This window comes from Giraffa tippelskirchi, chromosome 4 (genome assembly GCF_054371585.1).
Source record: "Giraffa tippelskirchi isolate mGirTip1 chromosome 4, T2T-mGirTip1v1.2.pri, whole genome shotgun sequence".
NCBI lineage: Eukaryota > Metazoa > Chordata > Mammalia > Artiodactyla > Giraffidae > Giraffa > Giraffa tippelskirchi.
In genome coordinates, this window is record NC_137278.1 from 123,395,735 (window position 1) to 123,417,350 (window position 21,616).

The 21,616-nt window shown below is 37.3% G+C and overlaps 1 non-coding gene across 1 annotated transcript; it reads right to left on the minus strand.

Moving 5' to 3' along the window:
- Positions 1-17,659: 17,659 nt before the first annotated feature.
- On the minus strand, positions 17,660-17,766 carry LOC145503995 (U6 spliceosomal RNA). The gene has a single exon (XR_014051988.1). It is a non-coding gene; the product is annotated as a U6 spliceosomal RNA (small nuclear RNA).
- Positions 17,767-21,616: the final 3,850 nt, after the last annotated feature.

A 21,616-nucleotide genomic window follows, 5' to 3' on the forward strand; every position in this document is an offset into this window, starting at 1 on the left:
GGCTTCACCCAAAGAGGTCTAGCATATTTCCCCAGACCTTGGGAGAAAATCTCTAATCTGTGAAATTCTCTTGATGATTGGAGCCTCTTTGTTATTAATGATTGGCTCCTCTATGGGTATTTGGTAGTTTCTGCTAATGAAATGACTCATGGTGAAGCACTCTGCCCAGCTAATATCAGCCTGACCACTGAAGAAAGGGATGGCCAGATGATTGGAAGCCGAGCCCAATCACATGGGCAATCTATCGATCAATTATGCCTATGTAAGAAAGCGTCAATGAAAACTCTGGATACCAAAGCTTGAATGAGCTTCCCAGATTAACAATACTCTTTGCACATTGTTAAATATTGAAAGTAGAAGAGTAAAGTGACTTGAGAACAATAGAAGCTTCAAGTGCACAACACTCTTAGATTCTAAAAACAAAACAGAAAAACATCTTACATAAATAGTACCAATATGGGGAAGTGTTTATTAGGAGTCACACGTCAAGGAATAAAAAAAATTTCTTCATATCACGAATTAGTAGGTGTTATAGCTACAGGGTGCCCCACAAAGAAATCCATGCCATGCCATGTAGCCTTTTCTGATGTATACTCTTAATCACCATCTGTTGATTTGCTTCTGTTTGACTCAGGGTTTTTTAAACAAAATTTCATAAACATTTACAAGAGGTTGTGAAGCAAGGATTCATTGCCTGAAAGCTTGATAAAATCCATATTTGAAAAAATACATATCTAAACATCTTTATCTTAATACCTTTGTTATGTTCATCACCATTGTCTATTTCTCAACACATAAACTGGTCCTAAGTGACTATGTAGTATTTTCTCATTCCAGAGCTTGACATACATTTTCATTTGCTTCTGCAATGATTTCTTTCCCATTTTTTGTCAGGTTAATAGCCAGCTATCTTTCAGGTTTAAATTAAATTTAGATTTTTATATATTTATTATAATTTATAATTATGTTTGGGCATATGTTTATGATTTATATCTATGTATGTACATCATGGACTACTTAACTATAAATCTCGGTCTGTTTTATTCTCCATTATAGCTTAATGTGTTTTATATAATACATGAACCATAAGAGATGCTACTGAAAAAAATCTTGCCTGTCTTAACTATAATCTTTGCAAAATGGTTTTAGGGATATAAGATATTTGGTTAACAGGACATAGCAATAAGGAGTTGGAAAGCTTAGCAATTGTTTGTGTCCAGAGGTGAAAAGATGGCTGAAAAAATACCAGAAAATGCCTGCAGAAGATAATGAATAGGAGTGTTCAGGGATCTATACATTCTTTTGGGGTAAGAAGACTAGAAATCCAGCAATAGGTCCAATTTGACTAAGACAGAGAGAGTGTGCTTAAAGAGCTTCTAGGCAAGAGATTCATACTAAAGCAGCAAATAGCTCAATGTGAAGCAATTGCTGATGGAATCAATCCATTTGGATCCAGACTGTAGTGGGTAGATTGGACATTGTTCTTTTCCAAGCCCTGGGGCTGAGAAAAAGAGCCTGTATTGGGCACAAATCCAGCTAAAACTATGAAATAAGACTCCTATGTTAAGCCAGAACAAGCTAAATTCTTTGACAAGATGTGTGCATTTATCCTTTATCACCTGTTTGTAATTTGTACCCCAAGATTGATAATGCAAACTTTTAACTCACTCAGGCCATTTTTCAGTTTCTCTATGACACCAAGCTCATAACCACCCAAGAACTTACACATGCTCTTTTCTGTGTTGGAGCATTCCCCCACCTACCTGCTTAACTCTTCTTCATCCTTTATGCACCATACTCAGTACACTTCTTGTAAAAGATTTTCTCCATTTTACCCAGTTTAAACCGGGGTACTGCTGACTTTATAACAGAAAATACTGATTAGATATTTATATGCACTATGCTTATATAAATTCATGGACATTTATATACATTTTTGTGTTTGTTGAACAACTTGGTTGCCTACTAGATTATTAAGGTCAGCATTACAGGCTTAGTTTATGTCTGTTTTGTTTACAACTGTATCTTCTAGCACATAGCACATTGACTGATAGAGTGAATAATAAATACTGATTGAATGAATGAATATCAGTTACAAATGTATAGTGGGCTAATAATCTCATATGGAGGAGGAATGGAAAATTGTCAGAGGCTGTGGGAACAAAGTCTCAACACATACAGAAAATTTCTATTAAATATGAAATAATAAGATAGTCAAGCCTGGCTACCTTTCTGCTTTGGGCACCTTGATGGTTTCAGTATAGCTTAACTATGCTATTATTTCTGTAAAATATAATCACAGTTTCAGAATTGCAGACTGTGAGTTTATGTTAACTGGTCTGGTTTCAAGTTTGTTCATTATGTCAGTTTTATAGTATACTATCCAAAGAAAGTCTGTCGGGTGGAAATAGAATAAATTTAATTAATCCCACTGAATAAAATCAGGTGATCCAGAAAAAGCCATAGTTTGAAAGAGGTTTCATTTATGCTGAATAAGTAAATTGCCCTGTCAGTGTTCTCTAATTTTAGAAACAGAGGAAAACTAAAAGCTCCATGAGTTCATATTAAGTTACATGATTTTTTAATCATGTTTTTCAAAAGAAATAGGTTAAAGATGTGGAATAAACTTAATTCTCTTAATTTTTTTTCTTGAGTAACTATATACCAAATATCTGCTTTCGTTGCCTATTGTCATAAAACCCATATTAAATTCTACCGGCATTGGTGAATAGCCAATAGTGGATGAGACTAATGGGGCCCTACCTTCTGTAATTAGAGATGCCATCTAACTTTGTTACTGCCTTAGATTAGTTCTTAACGGAAATCACTTACATGTGATTGTTACTGTTAATGGGAAAGGATATTAAATATGGATTATATCTTTCATAGTCTAGCTAGCTGGGCATCTTGGGCTTAATACTCCCCATCTGTGACCCTTTACAATACATTAAGCACACCTTTTCAGCAGCAGCCCTACTACAGTTAATCATGCTGGGGAAGAGATTGCACTGAATGTATTAGCAAGGCACTCACATTAACCAAATGCTAGTCATATGTGTCAAGGAACAAAGAGCCAAGTCTCAACTCTGTATTTTCAATGGACTTTGAGCTTGTAAGTCAATGGTATCTGAGTCTTTCCATCCATCGGTATGGGGATTGCTGGTTTCTCAAGTTACAGTGATATGTAACTTCATGTTTTGTTAGTAAAACTATAGTAGCTAACTCATTTACTTGTTTAGGAAATTTCAGTGCGAAATTTTCTGTTTGTTTCTCTGTAATGTGCATATCCTTTCAGCAAAAAGAAATTCGCAGAATGTACACGGAGTTGCAAGAAATAAAACAAGGTTTTAAAATCCTTAAGGAAAAAAAAGTCAAATAATAAGTACAATGATAATCTTAGCAACATACGGAATGCACTGTAATAATACTTTTTATTTTTGGAAACTCCACTGCCTCTTGTAAAAATTAGATAGATGATATAGCCTTATGTATGAAAAATGTAAATGTTAATGGAAAGGATATATATTCATATTAAGGGAAGAATATGTGTCTGAGAGCCCAGAAATGGAGAGGAGAGGAGATAGTTACTGTGCAGGAACCGGGGAACCTGGACATGCATATGTCATGGATGATTGTTAAGCTGAATCATTCTTGCTTAACTTTATACAGTAAAATCATGAAAGGTCTGAAGGATAGAACTGGCAGGCAGGACTGCCTTGTATTAAGGATAGCATGAGGTTCAGAAATAAGCTTTTTAACAAAGAACAAATGTTCCTAGGGTTCAGTGTGGGACATAGGCCAGAGTGTAAGGGGAAGTTGATTTATAGGGATGGTAGATTTGGGGCTATTTAGGAAGAACATATTATTGAAAAGATTCTAACCTGTCTACATGTAGATTAGAGCTTCATCTGTTCTCTATGCTTCATTAGTAGCTGTGCATAGTCTATTCCACAGAGTAGCTGTAGTTGTTCTCAGGGAATCTTTGTTATATTTGTAGAGTCCTAAATTTTAAAAACACATTTCATCTTTGCTTTGTATATTTAAAGCTTTAGTATTTATATAACGTTTCTCTCAAAAATTCTACTCCTTGTGATTATAATTTTTATTAATAAATTATTAGCTAACATGTATATATTATTTACCATGAGTCAGTCAAGGACTACATACTTTATACACATCTACAACCTCAAGAATGTGTCCTTATCATGCCTGGAGAAGGGCATGGCAACCCACTCCAGTATTTATTCCTGGAAAATCCCATGGACAGAGGAGCCTGGCAGGCTACATGTCCATAGGGTCTCAAAGAGTCAGATACGACTGAAGTGACTTAGCACACCCAACCTCAGTTAATTCTCTTTAAAAAATATATTGAAGTACCATTACATATGTATACAATATGCATGCATGCTCAGTTTTGTCTTACTCTTTGTGACCCCACGGACAGTAGCCCAGGAGGTTCATGTCTATCCATGGAATTTTCCAGGCAAGAATATTGGAGTGGATATACAATATAGTGATTCACAGTTTTTAAAGGTCATACTGCATTTATGATTATTATAAAATATTGGCTATATTCCCTGTGTTGTACAGTATATTCTTGTGTCTTATTTTATACCTAATAGTTTGTGCCTCTTATTCCCCGACTCCTATATTGTCCCTTCCTCCTTCATTCCCTACACTGGCAACCATCAGTTTGTTCTTTATATCTATGAGTCTGCTTCTTTTTTTATTATATTCACTAGCTTGTTGTACTTTTAGATTCCACACATAAGTGATGTCATACAGTATTTGTCTTTATCTACCTTAGTTCTCTTAGCATAATGCCCTACAAGTCCATTCATGTCGCTGCAATTGGCAAATTTTGTTCTTTTTTTATGGCTGAGTAATACTGCATTGCAAATAGATATCTTCTCTTCTCTACCCATTCATCTGTTAATGGGCACTTAGGTTGCCTCTATACCTTGACAATTGTAAATAAGGCTGCTATAAACATTGAGGACGTCTATCTTTTTGAATTAGTGTTTTTGTTTTTTTCAGATATATACCCAGAAGTGAAATTGTTGGGTAATATGGTAGCTCTACTTTTAGCTTTTTGAGAAACCTCCGTATTGTTTTCTACAGTGGCTACATCAATTAACATTCCTGTCAACAGCGCACAAGTGTTCTCTTTTCTCATATCCTTGTAGACATTTGTTATTTGTGTTCTTTTTGCTGGTGGCCATTCTGACTGGGATGAAGTGCCATCTCACTGTGGTTTTGATTTGTCTTTCCCTGATGATTAGCAGTGTTGAGCATCTTTTCATGTGTCTGTTGACCATCTACATTTCTTCTTTGTAGTAAAACCTCAGTTAATTCTCAAGCAGCCCTATGAAATGGTCACAATACATTTCACGGTAAATAAACTGAGATGTGGAAAGTTCAGGTAGCTTACCATAGCTATTGACACACAAGAGGTCTGATTCCTGGGGACTGTGCTCTTATCCACTGGAGAATACTGCTTCTCATGAGGATGGGAATACCAGCTAATTAAAATGATGAAACCCTCTTACATGCAATGCCCAGGGCTTTCTGAAGAAAATTATGGCATTATCTACATAACAGATGGCATAACGTATTATTTTATGCTATGGAACATGCTCATGTTATGTTGATTAACCAGAGAAGGGCCTTTCGTCATGCAGTATGGATGCTGTGGAGCAGAATCCTTAGCTAACCAGCTGAGATCATGTAGCATGAACAGGAAATATATCTGTGTTGCTTAAGCCATTGAGACTGTTGGTTGCTTGCTGTAATGCTCTAAGTTCAAAATGGAATTTATGGGAACAACCTCACTATAGTGGTGAAGATGGATTCCAACTATCCAAAAGGAATGTACTGGAAGAGAAAGGGAACTTTAATTCCCTTTAGACTTTAGTTGTCTACGTTGAGAATTAGACACCTCTGGTTTTATATACCGCCTTTTTAACTGTTACTGATACTTAACTTTCTGTCTTCTTGTCTGAAAAAGTGAATAATCTGCTGTGAGAATTCAATTAAATAAAATAGGTAAGGCACTTGGCACAAAGTCTAGCACAAAATATAGTTCAAACCATAGTAGCTCTAATCATTCATGGGGTACCATTTTAGCAACATGGTAGAGCAACAAGTTGGAACTAAAGTTGTCCTGAGAGATCAAGTATCACAGGGTTTGGAGATTCAATGAACAGGGTTTCCCAAATTAAATTCGAAATAGATTGGAATGTCAGTTAATGGGTAAGTAATAGAAATGTCCTAATTTGAAGAATATATGTATAAAATTGTACAATATTATATATATATATATATTCATATATATATAAATATTATGTATATATATACATATATATATAAGTTCAACAATAATTGCAGCCTCACAGAGCTCAGCCCAGCCTGCTCAGAAAAACTTCCCAGGCAACCCATGAAACTGTGGGCTACATAAAGTGATTGTTATTTTATGCCACTACATTTAGAAATAGTTTGTTACACAGTAAAAGCTAACAAATACAATATTTTTAGAAAATTTCCAAATGCCTAGCCAATACTGGTAGAGCTAACAATTCTATCCAAAGAGGAAGTTTGTTTTAAGCTTAAAAATATTGACATATAAGCACAGCTTGTTCTTCCAATACTCTAATTACTGGTTTGTTTGTTTTTTTCCCCTAACAAAACTGCAGAAACCATACCTTACTTGGCAATGTGATGAGCGGTCAAATTCTACCAGGAATCTTTGGGAAAATACAAAGCATAACACACGGGAACACAAGGGAACATTGATTGAAATTTTTATTAAGTGCTGGGCATTGAGCTAAGTACCTCCCATGCATTACCTCATTTACCCTTCAAAAATGTCTTATTTTTAATTTCCACTTTAAAGAAAAAATGAGACACAGACAGTCTATGTTATTAGCCCAAGATAACTCAACCAGTAAGTTGATGAATCAGGGTCCAAATGCATATTTGTCTGACTCAGAAGGTGTTTGAACATCTCGCAACATGCAAAACCTCTTACAGTTTGTGTGAATACCTAAGACTATTAGAGCTTAAAGAGATTTTTTAAATATGTAAATATAAAACTTTCAAAAACAGCATTTCTGAGGATGAAGAAATAATAGTCTAGAGAAAATACATTCAAGATTTCAAAGATAGGTGGTGGCACAGCAGGAACTAGAAGGTTCATCATAGGAAATCAGCATCTCAGGTCTAACATGATTAAATATAATTCCTATATACTGTGTACTTTGAGTCTCAGCTTTTGTGTAATCAGGACAAGTGATAGTGGGTTGAATTACAGGTAGGGGTGGTAATGACACAAAAAATACCCCATCAAAACGTTTGAGGTTGGCAATTACCAGTTTCCCTGCTAGTATTCCAGCATCAGGTCATTGCTTATCTAACGAAATCTCAAATTCCTTGGGCTTCCATCTTCACAATTTTTCAAGGAGACAATTACATGAGCAGTTTCCTAAACCTAGCGATACGCTTTCTCTCTGTTTTCCTTTTTTGGGATGAAAACATAGTTGATATTTTGACTTGCAAGGTTAAAGCAAATTCAAACAAGATTTTTTTTAATCAATTCAAGAAGAACTAGAGCCAGAATTAATATTTTACAGATAACACATGAAAAGACTCCTTTAGTGTTTGGGAAAACAAAATGTCAGTAACAGATTTTGGCACCAGAATGTCTCTGATTAAAGAGCAGATGCAAGCTGTTTCTTATCTTTCAAACACCTATCCCAGATTTCTAGATTACCTCTGATATTGTGTTCTTAAATGTTTTTTCTTATTGTCTGGTCTCTATAATAGTAAGTTTCGTGGTATAATTTAACTCAAGTAGGAAGAAGAATTGTATGACTTAAAAGTTTAATATGTAGAAGAGAATTTTCTTCCTGATCTTATCCACAACTTAAATTATTTTACATGTTGTGCTGAGTATACAGGCAATGTGGTAGTAGAAAGGTTACATTGTCTTTGGAATCATAAATATGTAAAAAACACAGGCTATTCTCAAGCACTGAAGGAGCAAGTGTCCTCCAACCACACTTATTCAGATTTTGGTTTGATAAACCTAAAAGTCCCTTTCAACACTGAGAACTCCCTTGATAGAAAATTACATGATTTGTCCCATGATTTGCTAACTCTGATCTTTTTTTTTGTTTCTTTTTGTATTATTCTCATCTGCTATATCTGGTCTATTGACTATGCCAAAACCTTTGACTGTGTGGATCACAATAAACTGTGGAAAATTCTGAAAGAGATGGGAATACCAGACCACCTGACCTGCCTCTTGAGAAACCTTTATTCAGGTCAGGAAGCAACAGTTAGAACTGGACATGGAACAACAGACTGGTTCCAAATAGGGAAAGGAGTGTGTCAAGGCTATATATTGTCACCCTGCTTATTTAACTTATATGCAGAGTACATCATGAGAAACACTGGGCTGGAAGAAGCACAAGCTGGAATCAAGATTACCAGGAGAAATATCAATAATCTCAGATATGCAGATGACACCACCCTTATGGCAGAAAGTGAAAAGGAACTAAAAAGCCTCTTGATGAAAGTGAAAGAGGAGAGTGAAAAAGTTGGCTTAAAACTCAACATTCAGAAAACTAAGATTTTGGCATCTGGTCCCATCAGTTCATGGCAAATAGATGGGGAAACAGTGGAAACAGTGTCAGACTTTATTTTTCTGGGCTCCAAAATCACTGCTGATGGTGATTGCAGCCATGAAATTAAAAGACACTTACTCCTTGGAAGGGAAGTTATGACCAACCTAGACAGCATATTAAAAAGCAGAGACATTACTTTGCCAACAAAGGTCTGACTAGTCAAGACTATGGTTTTTCCAGTAGTCATGTATGGATGTGAGAGTTGGACTATAAAGAGAGCTGAGTGCCAAAGAATTGATGCCTTTGAACTGTGGTGTTGGAGAAGACTCTTGAGAGTCCCTTGGACTGCAAAGAGATCCAAGCAGTCCATCCTAAAGGAGATCAGTCCTGGGTGTTCATTGGAAGGTCTGATGTTGAAGCTGAAACTCCAATACTTTGGCCACCTCATGTGAAAAGTTGACTCATTGGAAAAGACCCTGATGCTGGGTAGGATTGGGGGCAGGAGGAGAAGGGGACAACATAGGATGAGATGGCTGGATGACATCACCAACTCGATGGACATGAGTATGGGTAAACTCTGGGAGTTGGTGATGGACAGGGAGGCCTGGCGTGCTGTGATTCATGGGGTCTCAAAGAGTCAGACACGACTGAGTGACTGAACTGAACTGAACTGATCATCTGCTGTACAATATATTTACTTGTTTACTTTTAGCTCCATGTGTAATGTTCTGTGGGGTCAGCCATATTACCTGAGGTCAGCTCTTAGGATAACTTCTCTTGGAGATATCTAGTATAGCAGTTACATTCTCAGAGTCTAAAAAGTTGCCTAACACATGATTAAAATAGTGGTCAACACATATATTAAGTGAAGTCGCTCAGTTGTATCCGACTCTTTGCAACCCCTGTAGCCTGCCAGGCTCCTCCGTCCATGGGATTTTCCAGACAAGAATACTGGAGTGAGTTGCCATTTCCTTCTCCAGAGGATCTTTTCTACCCAGGGATTGAACCCGAACTAGTTGGATGGCATCACCAACTCAATGGACATGAATTTGAGCAAGCTTTAGGAAATGGTGAAGGACAGGGAAGCCTGGTGAGCTGCAATTCTTGGGATCATAGTTGGACATGACTTAGTGACTGAACAATAACAATGGCATATTAACTAAAGAATAAGTGGGGGTGTATACAAAGGTTTCGAATTATGAATTAATACTCTTTCTACTTTTCCTAGTTACACATATAAAATCTTATAACATTTAAAAACTTCAGTTTCTGGAATAAAAGATTTGAAGTGCAAACTCTGTTCCCCAGCTTCTGTTGCATGGTATCTAATCCTATTACCCTCTTCTCACCTCCTGTCCCTTCACACTTGTGGATTTCCTGTGCTTTTTTTCTTTTTTTCATGATATGTATGTACATTCTCCCACGTCTCCCATGTCCTAGGCCTAAATTTAGGCTTCTAAACACAAGAGCTATAAGTCTATTCCTTTATTGTAACCACAAGGGAGGAAATTACATAGCAGAAACTAGTTCAGTTCAGTTCAGTCACTCAGTCATGTCCGACTCTTTGCAGCCCCATGGACTGCAGCATGCCAGGCCTCCCTGACCCTCACCAACTCCCGGAGTTTACTCAAGCTCATGTCCATTGACTCACTGATGCCATCCAATCATCTCATCCTCTGTCATCCCCTTCTCCTCCCGCATTCAGTCTTTCCCAGCATCAGGGTCTTTTTCAATGAGTCAGTTCTTCACATCAGCTGGCCAAAGTATTGGAGTTTCAGCTTCAACATCAGTCCTTCCAATGAACATTCAGGACTGATTTCCTTTAGGATGGACTAGTTGGATCTCCTTGCAGTCCAAGGGTCTCTCAAGAGTCTTTTCCAACACCACAGTTCAAAAGCATCAATTCTTCAGCGTTCAGCTTACCTTATAGTCCAACTCTCACATCCATACATGACTACTGGAAAAACCATAGCTTTGACTAGACAGACCTTTGTTGGCAAAGTAATGTCTCTGCTTTTTAATATGCTGTCTAGGTTGGTCATAACTTCCCTTCCAAGGAGTAAGCATCTTTTAATTTCATGGCTGCAGTCCCCATCTGCAGTGATTTTGGAGCCCAAAAATACAGTCTGTCACTGTCAATGTTTGAGCATTACCAGTAAAGAACAGAAACCAGTAAAGGAACAGATTTATACTTATAGCTCTCGCCTGAGATGCAGCACCAAGAACTGCTGGGACCATATGACCATGAGAATCAGCATCCAGAGGTGGAGCGAGCACCATCCCTCTCACCCTTACAGCCCAGCTGCCCCGTGGAGGAAGTGAGCCGAATTCCCAACGTGCGAAAGTGTTTGGGCTCCGGACCCACCTTTCCCGGGCTTCACACTGACATCCCAGTTCAGCTGTAGACTTCATCATTGGGACTTCTGTCTACCGCTGAGTCTACTCTTTCCCTGAACCTCAACACACAACCGCTCAGCTCTCAAGCTACTCTCCATTGTTGTCCCTTTCTCCATATTATAGCACGATTAGTCTAGTCGACCCTCACATCTCACCTGAAATCCTATAAAAAGCTTCCTAATTCATTTTCCAGGGACCTGTTTTTCCTCTTATCCTTCTGAAATCTGTGTTTCACATAGCATTTTTTAAAAATCCATGTTTTTTTTAATTGAAAAAAATTGAAAAGTACATCAGATCATTTCATTCCTTCAGTAATATCTATCTTACCCTATCTTATCTCCTAAATCTGACCCCCTCCTACTTCTCTGACCTTACTGCCTACTCTGTCCTCCTTGTCTACTACCCCCTGCCATATTGTGTGTTGTTTTTTTCCCCACTCAGTTCCTTGAAAATTCCAAGTCCTTGCCATGTTAACTCTCCTCTCTACCCTAACTCTCCTCTCTACCCAGAATGCACTTTCTTCTCATCTTTCCATAGCTACTTCTTTTTGTCATTCAAATCTCAACTTGAATATTCAAAGTGATCTTCCTGGAACTAGATTTAAAGTACCCACCCAGGTTTTCTCCATTACACACAATGTAGCTCTTCATACTAATAAATATTTATGATATATTTGTTTGCTTGATTGCTATCTGTCTTCTCCATTTGGTATTAAGTTCCATGAGAACAGAAAACCTTTTTTCTCTTTTTCAGTGCTGTTTCTTTTGTCTGGAGCAATGTCTGGTACATAATAGCCACTAAGTTTGATAATGAATGGGTGAATGAATGGATGTCTTTGAACTTACTTGGATCCTATCCGGCTTACCATTTTCAGTGTCCTGGGTTGCTCACAAGTACTTGCAAAAAATAATACTGGAAGGGTGGTGGAGGTTTGGAAGAAACGTTCCCTCACTCTTGCCCACACAGAGGCATGTATTAAGTGATACTAAAGGAAACCAGGTAAAAATCTGCTCCAGGGTGGCTCAGTGGGGAAACACAGTCCCATCACCAGACAAAGATGTCAATAAAGGAGGAAGGAGCTCAATAAATGCTAGTTGCCCTTTTCATTTGTTTTTTAATTTGTTTGCTTACATACAAAGGTAGAAACATGTGATGCCTCACACTTTAGAATTGGACTCCTGTCCAGTACTGGCAATTATTGATCATATAGTACATATACTATTAGGCATTTTTTTTTCTTTTGGACTTTGTGTGATCAAACATCTGTATAAAGGGAAATTAGAACCAGAGTTAAGATTTTTGTGAAATTAGAAGAGATAATGCTTAAAGTAATAAAAATGATGTATTATCATTTGATATAGTTATCAGTAATTATGTGATCACTAATGATAAAAGTTATCATTAATAATAATTAAAATATTATTAATGCTATGAGTTATTAATAATGATAATAGCTATTAATAGTTAGCATTGTTAACACTGATGATAATAGATATTTTTAAGTACTTGAAGTGTGTAGACAATAGTCTAAGTACTGACACATATTAACTCTTCACAACAGTTCTAAGAGGTTGGTTTTATACCAGTTTTAAGAAACCAAGGCCCAGAGACTTTTAAAGTAACTTCTTTAAAGTTCAGCTTGCTGGAGCTAGAATTTGAACCCAGAAATTCTGTCTCCAAAGTCTGTACTTTTAGAATAGAGCCTGGCCTATGGTAAATATTACATCAGTTTTACATGCTTTCTGTCCCTTTGTAACTGATTTAGATTACTTTTATTAGTAGTATGAGCTTTTTACAGAACTTTTGTCATATTTGTCACCAAACAAGATTATTTTCTAATATCACAACAAAATGTTAAGTGTGAAATTGCAGCATCTAAAGAACTGTTTGAAGTCCTTTAGTTATTTAAAACTACAAAGAAGAAATCTTTTGTGTGTGGGGAACAATGAAAGGGGGAAGAGTTCAAAATCCAAAACCTTGGCAAGCCTGTGAACACTTTAACCTACATAAGTAACTAGCCTCCCTCAGTTCTTCTGCCGCCCATGAACAAAGCCACATGCCCCTCAAAGTTCTAAAAGGGCTGTTTTCATTTTGGAATATGATTTTTGGTCTGTGTATTGACATCTGCTAAATCTGAGAGACATAGTGATCCGGGTCATGAAGTGAAGGAAGCTAAACCAGAGCTGCAGCCTTTGGCCAAATTAATTCTCTTCCATAAGCTTATACTCAGTGGCCTCTGTCAGAAGCATGTCGTGTCCAGTATTTGTCTCATTATCTTCAACTTGTGTCTCAGCAATGCATCTAGAGGTGATGCAGCTCCTCATGAGGGGAAAAGATATAATTTGCTGGGCTGATGAGACACAGTGGGAAGACCGGACACATTCTCTTCCAGTTTCAAAGTATGATGGCAATAAAGCTCTTTATGAGCTTCAGTTATGCTGCGCTGCAATGATCTGCCTGCATCCCAGTAAAGATGGTCACTGCATATGGTTCTAATCAAAAATAAGATCTGGAGATAGTTCAACGTCAGAGTAGGGTGGGGGTTCCAGAAGAGAAGAAAGACAATTTTCTGAATTTAACTGATAATGGTTGAAATGTGAAACTCTAGAAGAGAAAACTCTAAAACCTTTTTCTATATCCAAGAGTGTAATTACACGTGTGTATGGTTAGTGAACCTCAGGACTGTGGCTGATCTTCCAGGACACCCTGGTCTCAAATAGTCAAATCTTCTTTCCAATTGTCTCCCATATATTTTAACCACATCTTGGTTTTTTGTTCCAAAAGTATTTCTATGAGACATACTTTGTTTGTGAACATTACCATTTGGCTTCTAACTGAAAGACCAAACATAAATATATACAAATAAGCTTATGTTTGCAATGTGAAATAAAGCAAAATATGAATATTATTTGCCTTCATGAATATTGTTATTTGAAAGCAAAGACAGGATTGTAAGACTTTGGAGGGAAGGAGGGATAATTTCAGTTTGCAACGTATCAGGATAAAAAGCAAAAATAAGATTCTTAATGCAATACAAATTTTAATACAATGTAAGCTGACATAGAGTATACAGAATTTAACAAGACAGGAAATAAGCTTGACCTTTTAGTAATGATTATATCTTTAAAAAGAGAAAAATAGTTTTCAGTAATTTATATATTAAAATACATTTTATTTTTCTCTACTTAATGAATTCTTTGTGTAATTCCCTATCTTTGGTTTCCAGACTTTAGTGTACTACTGATGACTTGAGGTGTTTAAATTGTAGATTCCTGGGTCCCTGTTCTCGAGTATCTAATCTAGTAGGTCTGGGGAAAAGCATGGGAATCTGCTTTATAGATAAGTATTTATGGAATATTACCCATATCTTTATTTTCAACCTGTGGAAAAAAATCTCACTTTAACTGAATGCCTATGTGCCTCTTTTACAGATAATTTATCTCTTTACTCTTTATATCAGTCTTTTGAGTTAAATATTATTATCCATGTTTTATTGACTGAGGTGAAAGAAAAATACATTCTCATGATGATACAACATATAAAAATGAAGTCAAAATTCAGAGACTGGTCAGACCAAAGACCCAAGTCTTTCCTATTTACTGTCTAATTATCTTGATAAAGATACATTCATAATCAATACTAGGAGTACAGTTTTTTTTTTCTTCCTATTTTGGAGAAAAAACATTAGGTAAAGGATAAAATGAAATGTCAAGAAGATGACAATCTATTTAATATCTTCTAAATTCTCATCAGAAAAATCATAAACCATTGGAAATAAAAAATAAAAACTAGACAGTTGATTAAGAAAATAGTTTAGGAGGAGAAGCCAAATTACATTTTCTAATTGAAGGCTACTTATGAACACTCATGCCCATACACTGGTGACTCGATTCTGGTTAATCACATTCATGGGCTTAACAGAGTCGGCCGCTCACAATTTACTTTCAGAAAAGTATATATGTTGTTGATCAGTGGCTAAGTCATGTCCAACTCTTTGCAACCCTATGAACTGCAGCATGCCAGACTTCCCTGTCCTTCATTGTATGTTTCTGGATTAAAACAAACAAACAAACCACAGCAAACAATGTTCCTTGAAAGGCAAAGTCACTGAGTCGTGTCCAATTCTTTGCGACCCCACGGACTGTAGTCCGTGGAATTCTCCAGGCCAGAATACTGAAGTGGGGAGCCTTTCCTTTCTCCAAGAGATCTTCCCAACCCAGGGATTGAACCCAGGTCTTCCACATTGTGGGCAGATTCTTTTCCAGCTGAGCCACAAGGGAAGCCTGTTCCTTAGTACAAGCTAAGTAAATACTTCTCTAATGTATTCATTTTCCCAGTTTTGAAATTTGTTACAAAAATGGAGTGGCATCACTTTATAAATTCAGAATTTATTGAGTATATAATCCTCAAGATACCCACCTTCTGAAGTGCACACCCTGTATAATCCCCTTCCCTTGAGTGTGGATGGGCCTGACCTAATTATGTGATGGTCAGCAACAGAAGAAGTCAGAGAAGTTCAAAGTATGACAGATCCTATAGAGAAGGCCATGGCACAAGCAACTGTGTAGAGGCTCTACAAGCCAAGAGCAGCCTCTGGTCAATAGTCACCAAAAAACAGGGGCCTCAGTGTTAGGACTATATCAAACTTAATTCTACCTGCAGCCAAGTAAATTTTTCAAAAGATCCCCAGCTTCAGAAAATAACACAATCCAGTTGATAGCTTGATTGCAGCTTGATGAGAGCCTAAGGAGAGAATCTGCCTTAGCCAGGCCTGGACTTCTGACCAACAAAACCATGAGATAATAAATTTGAGTCGTTTTAATGTCCATGGCAATTTGTCTGTGCGTCTTTGTTGCACAGGGATTAAAAGAAACAAAAACAACTAATGCAAGCAGTGCCAATATGCCAGTGCTGAACCATGCATACGGGTAAAACAGTGTACTTGACAGACAAGAATCTTTGCCCTAATGGACCTAAGATTATATGGGGTAAAAAACGACAATATGAAAACACATACATAAAGTAAAATAAATGTATATATAGATTCTCAAGAAAGGCATGTTCTATGAAGAAAACTAAAATAGGGCAAGAGTTAGAGATTGACCTGATGAGATTGAGGTGGTACGTTAACAGGATGGTGAGGAAACAACTGTCAGGAGAGATGAGAGTTGTGTTACAGCCAACATGATGGAAAAGAGGCACCGTATGAAGACGGGAGTTTGGATCCTCTAAATCTTTTGAAGAGGTTTAGGCAAGGGGGGGGTGTTTATCTGAATTACTCTTCAAGAAAATATCTCAGTGGAGAATGAACTAAAGGGGGTGGGAATAGGGAGCCAACAGTGGACTTGTATCTAAGAGAAATCTTGTTCGTTACAAAGATTTTTGTTATCACCCATGAAAGATCATGGAGGATCAGACTGGAGTGATAATCCTTGGGCTTGAAAGAGGGTGTTCCCATAATGTTGTCATTTTCTTTTGTTGTTGTTGTTGGTTAGCATTTCTTTTTTTTTTTTTCAAATAAATTTATTTTTTTTAATTGGGGGCTAATTACTTTACAATATTGTAGTGGTTTTTGCCATACATTGACATGAATCAGCCATGGGATTACATGTGTTCCCCCCCTGGACCCCCCTCCCACCTCCCTCCCCATCCCATCCCTCTGGGTCATCCCATTGCCCCAGCCCTGAGCCCTTGTCTCATGCATCGAACATGGAATGGTGTTCTGTTTCACATATGATAATATACATGTTTCAATGCTATTCTCCCAGAACGTCCTACCCTCACCTTCTCTCTCAGAGTCCATAAGACTGTTCTATGCATCTGTGTCTCTTATTCTGTCTCACATATAGGGTTATCGTTACCATCTTTCAAATTCCATATATATGCATTAGTATACTGTATTGATGTTTTTCTTTCTGGCTTCACTCTGTATTATGGGCTCCAGTTTCATCCATCTCAATAGAACCGATTCAAATGTATTTTTTTTTAATGGCTGAGTAATATTCCATTGTGTATATGTACCACAGCTTCCTTATCCATTCGTCTGCTGATGGACATCTAGGTTGCTTCCATGTCCTGGCTATTGTAAACAGTGCTGCGATGAACATTGGGGTACACGCGTCTCTTTCCATTCTGGTTTCCTCAGTGTGTATGCCCAGCAGTGGGATTGCTGGGTCATATGGCAGTTCTATTCCCAGTCTTTTAAGGAATCTCCACACCATTCTCCATAGTGGCTGTACTAGTTTGCATTCCCACCAACAGTGTAAGAGGGTTCCCTTTTCTCCACACCCTCTCCAGCATTTATTGCTTGTAGACTTTTGGATAGCAGCCATTCTGACTGGTGTGAAATGGTACCTCATTGTGGTTTTGATTTGCATTTCTCTAATAATGAGTGATGTTGAGCATCTTTTCATGTGTTTGTTAGCCATCTGCATGTCTTCTTTGGAGAAATGTCTGTTTAGTTCTTTGGCCCATTTTTTGATTGGGTCGTTTATTTTTCTGTAATTCGGCTGCAGGAGTTGCTTGTATATTTTTGAGATTAATTGTTTGTCTGTTGCTTCATTTGCTATTATTTTCTCCCATTCTGAAGGCTGTCTTTTCACCTTGCTTATAGTTTCCTTTGTTGTGCAAAAGCTTTTAAAAATATGGAACGCTTCACGAATTTGCGTGTCATCCTTGCGCAGGGGCCATGCTAATCTTCTCTGTATCGTTCCAATTTTAGTACATGTGCTGCCGAAGTGAGCACCGTAATGTTGTCATGAATCATATAGTGTAGAACTTTTCTCCCGTAATTTGTAATAAATAAGAATTTTGCCCCTAGGGTATTTCCAAATCCAGATAATGCAGACCTTTATCCCAGTAAGAATGGGTGGGAGGCACAAAGGGGAAAGAAAGCTGAAGGCAGAAATGTTAGTAACCCTAGTTACAAAGCAAAAAAATGACCTAATGTTTTTCAACAAATTAGTAGATCTAAGGAAACTGGACTTTAAACTTTTGCATGCTTAGAATATTTCTTAAGATTATCCAAAGTCACAGTCAAAGCCTAACAATATTTTTTTCCTAGTAACAGATCATAGGGATTCAGTTAACATTCTTTGTTTGGCTAAGGACATAAATGTCCAAACTATATACGGAATGCATCTTTGTTCAGAATAAAGCTAAAATCAGAATAAGTGTCAGACTTTCAAAATACTAGAAACTTCTTCATATACATTCTTCTTAATAACATGCACAATGTTATGTAATGAAAAAAAGTAGGCACAGTATATATTTGCACATATTTTTAAATGTGAGCATTTTTCTCTGCATGTCTAACTCTCAAGACTAATAGAAAAGAATAACACTATGCACAGAAAAGTAAACCTAAGGAATTTTCTCCAGAGTTAATTAACTACAGCATGCACAATTTTAAACAGCTTTCCAATAAAATTCCCAGCTCTAATTAGTCCCAAAGAGAAAAAGAGATTACAATGGAGTGGAATACAGTTTTCTTCTCTAACTCCTTGCTTTCATCTATCTTTTTCTATTTCATCCCTTGAGCACGCTTGTTATAGACTGAATTGTGACCCTCCAAAATTTATGCAGAAACTCTTTCAATGTGACTATATTTTGAGACAGGACCACCTGGGAAGCTCTAGGGAGGTAATTAAGGTTAAACAAGGTCATAAGAGTGGGGCCCTAAACTGATAGGACTTGTGTCCTTTTAAGAGGAAAGGCCATGTGAAGACAGTATTAATAAGAAGTCAGGAAGAGAGTTCTCAACAGAAACCAACCCTAACAATACTTTGATCTTAGATTTCTAGCCTCTGGGACTGTGATGAAATTAATTTCTGTTGTTTTAGCCCCTCAGCCTGTGGAATTGTGTTACAATAGCCAGAGCAGACAGATATACAAACTGAATTAAAAAATCAGAAAAAAAAACCCATATAATCTCATATTCAGAACATCCATGATGCAAATAACTTCAAAGGAGTTGAATTTTGCACAAATAAATCATCTTTAATTTACCAGCTAGTGAACATGTTTGCTTCTGTTTAGAGTCACAAATATGGGATCCCCTGCCCTTTGGGAAGGTTAATGCTGAATTGGCCATTGAATAACACTTCTGTTTTTAATACCTAAGATTCTGACCTGCTTTTGTGGTGTTCTTAACAAAGTTAACTGTGCCCTGTTCTGAATTGAAGATTAGTTTAATAAATATATTATGCATAGGAAGCAATTATTTATATTAAAGTAGTAGACATTGGTTAAATTCTCCTTACTCCAGAGAGTTGCTTTTGTAATGATCTCAGAAGGAATCACACATAAACAAATAAAAATAGACAAAAAATAAGCAACAACAACAATAACATTGAAAAAGGAAAGATTATACTTACATTATATGGCTTCCAGGTGACTCAGTGGTAAAGAATCCACCTGCCAATTCAGGAGACACAGGTTGGATCCCTTGCTGGGGAAGATCACCTGGAAGAGAAAATGGTAACCCACTCCAGTATTCTTGCCTGAATAATCCCATGGACAGAGGAGCCCAGCGGGCTATGGTCCATAGGTTCACAAACGCTTGGACACAACTGAGCAACTGCTAAGCACACATGGATACCTATATCACATGACTGTGGAGGAGCAGGAAGAGTACTAGTAGCAATGGTAGTAGCAGTAGCAGTAGTGGTAAGAGTTCAGTTTTTCTACTTTAGCATTATTGACTTTCTGGGCTACTTCTTTGTTGTGGGGCTGCCCTGTGCATTAAGGGGACTTTAGCAGTGTTGTTGTTGTTTAGTCGCCCAGTCATGTCCAACTCTTTGTGACCCCATGGACTGAGCACACCAGGCCTCCCTGTCCCTCACCAGGTCCCAAAGTTTGCCCAAGTTCCTGTCCATTGCACTGGTGATGCTATCCAGCCATCTCATCCTCTGATTCCCTCTTCCCCTTCTGCCCTCAATCTTCCCCAGCATCAGGGACTTTTCCATTGAGTCAGCTGTTCGCATCAGATGACCAAACTACTGGAGTGTCAGCTTCAGCTTCAGTCCTTCCAACAAGTGTTTAGGGTTCATTTTCCTTAAGATTGACTGGTTTGATCTGCTTGCCATCCAGGAGACTCTCAAGAATCTTCTCCAGCACCACAGTTCGAAGGCATCAATTCTTCAGCGCTCTGCCTTCTTTACAGTCCAGCTCTTACAGCCATACTGACCACTGGGAAGATCATAGCCTTGACTGTACAGACCTTTGTTAGCAGAGTAATGTCTCTGCTTTTCAACACACTGTCTGTCAGTGTGTCTAGCCTCTACTCACTATATTCCAGTAGCATTCCCCCAGTTGTGACTACCAAAACCACCTCCAGGCAACAACCAATGTCCTCTGAGGGACAAAATTAACCCCCTTCCCCACTGGAGAACCACCAATCATAGCTGATCTGTACTGAGCACTTTCTATATTCTAAGCAATGCTTAAACATTTTACAAGTATAAATTTATATAATCCTGAAAACAAATGTAAATATTGTTATTAACCCCTTGTTATCAATGTGAAAATTATGGCACAGATGACGTGAATGAATTCCCTGAAGTTGCACAGCTAGTAAGTGTCTTTTTTATTTTGGCTTTTGAATCACATTTTATTTTTCTTATGAAGTGTGGTGAAAATATTTTAAAATAAATATTCTTAAATCTCTGAGACATTCTATTTAGCATATAATTGAATTAGTTTTTGTGTGCAACATGATGATTTAATATAATATTGTGAACCAATTTTCTTTATCAAGTTAACACATGCATCATCTCATTTTTTAAATCATTTTTGTCCGTGAGAACATTTTATTACTACCCTCTTGGAAAATTTCTGCAACCCCATGGACTGCAGACCACCATGCTCCTCTATCCATGGAATTTTCCAGGCAAGAATACTGGAGTAGTTTGCCATTTTCTACTCCAGAGGATCTTCCCAACCCAGGGATCAAATGCACGACTCTTGTATCTCCTGCATTGGCAGGTGGATTCTTTACCACTAAGCCACCTGGGAAGCCTCTCAACTACACAATACAGTGTCATCAACTTTAGTTACCATGTTGTAATTAGATCCTCAGACGATATTCATTTCAAGACTGAAATTTTTTGCCCTTTTACCAAGCTCTCTCTATTTCCCCACACCTAAGCCTTGTAATTGATACCATGCAACATTTATCTTCTGTTTGGCTTTTTTCACTTAGCATAATGCCCTCCAGTTTCACCCATGTTGTCCCAAAGAACAGGATTTTCTTCTTTTTAAGGCTGAATGATATTCCATCGTACACATGTACCACATTCTCTTTATCAACTCTTCTGTCAATGAACACTAAGATTGTTTCCATACCTTGGCTATTGTGAATAATGAGTTATCATTTCTTGGAACTCAAATTTAGACATAGATGATCGGTGTACTTTGTAGAGGAGAGCTGTAATCATTCATTCACTTAACAAAATTTAATAAGAGTTAGACACATAGAATATGAAGAAAGAAGGTAAAAAAGAAAAAGGTAAATAAGCCTTGATTCTTGATCTTAAATTTCTCATCAAAAATTTCTCATCATAGCAAAAGATAGAGAAATTTGTTGGTGTTTGAAG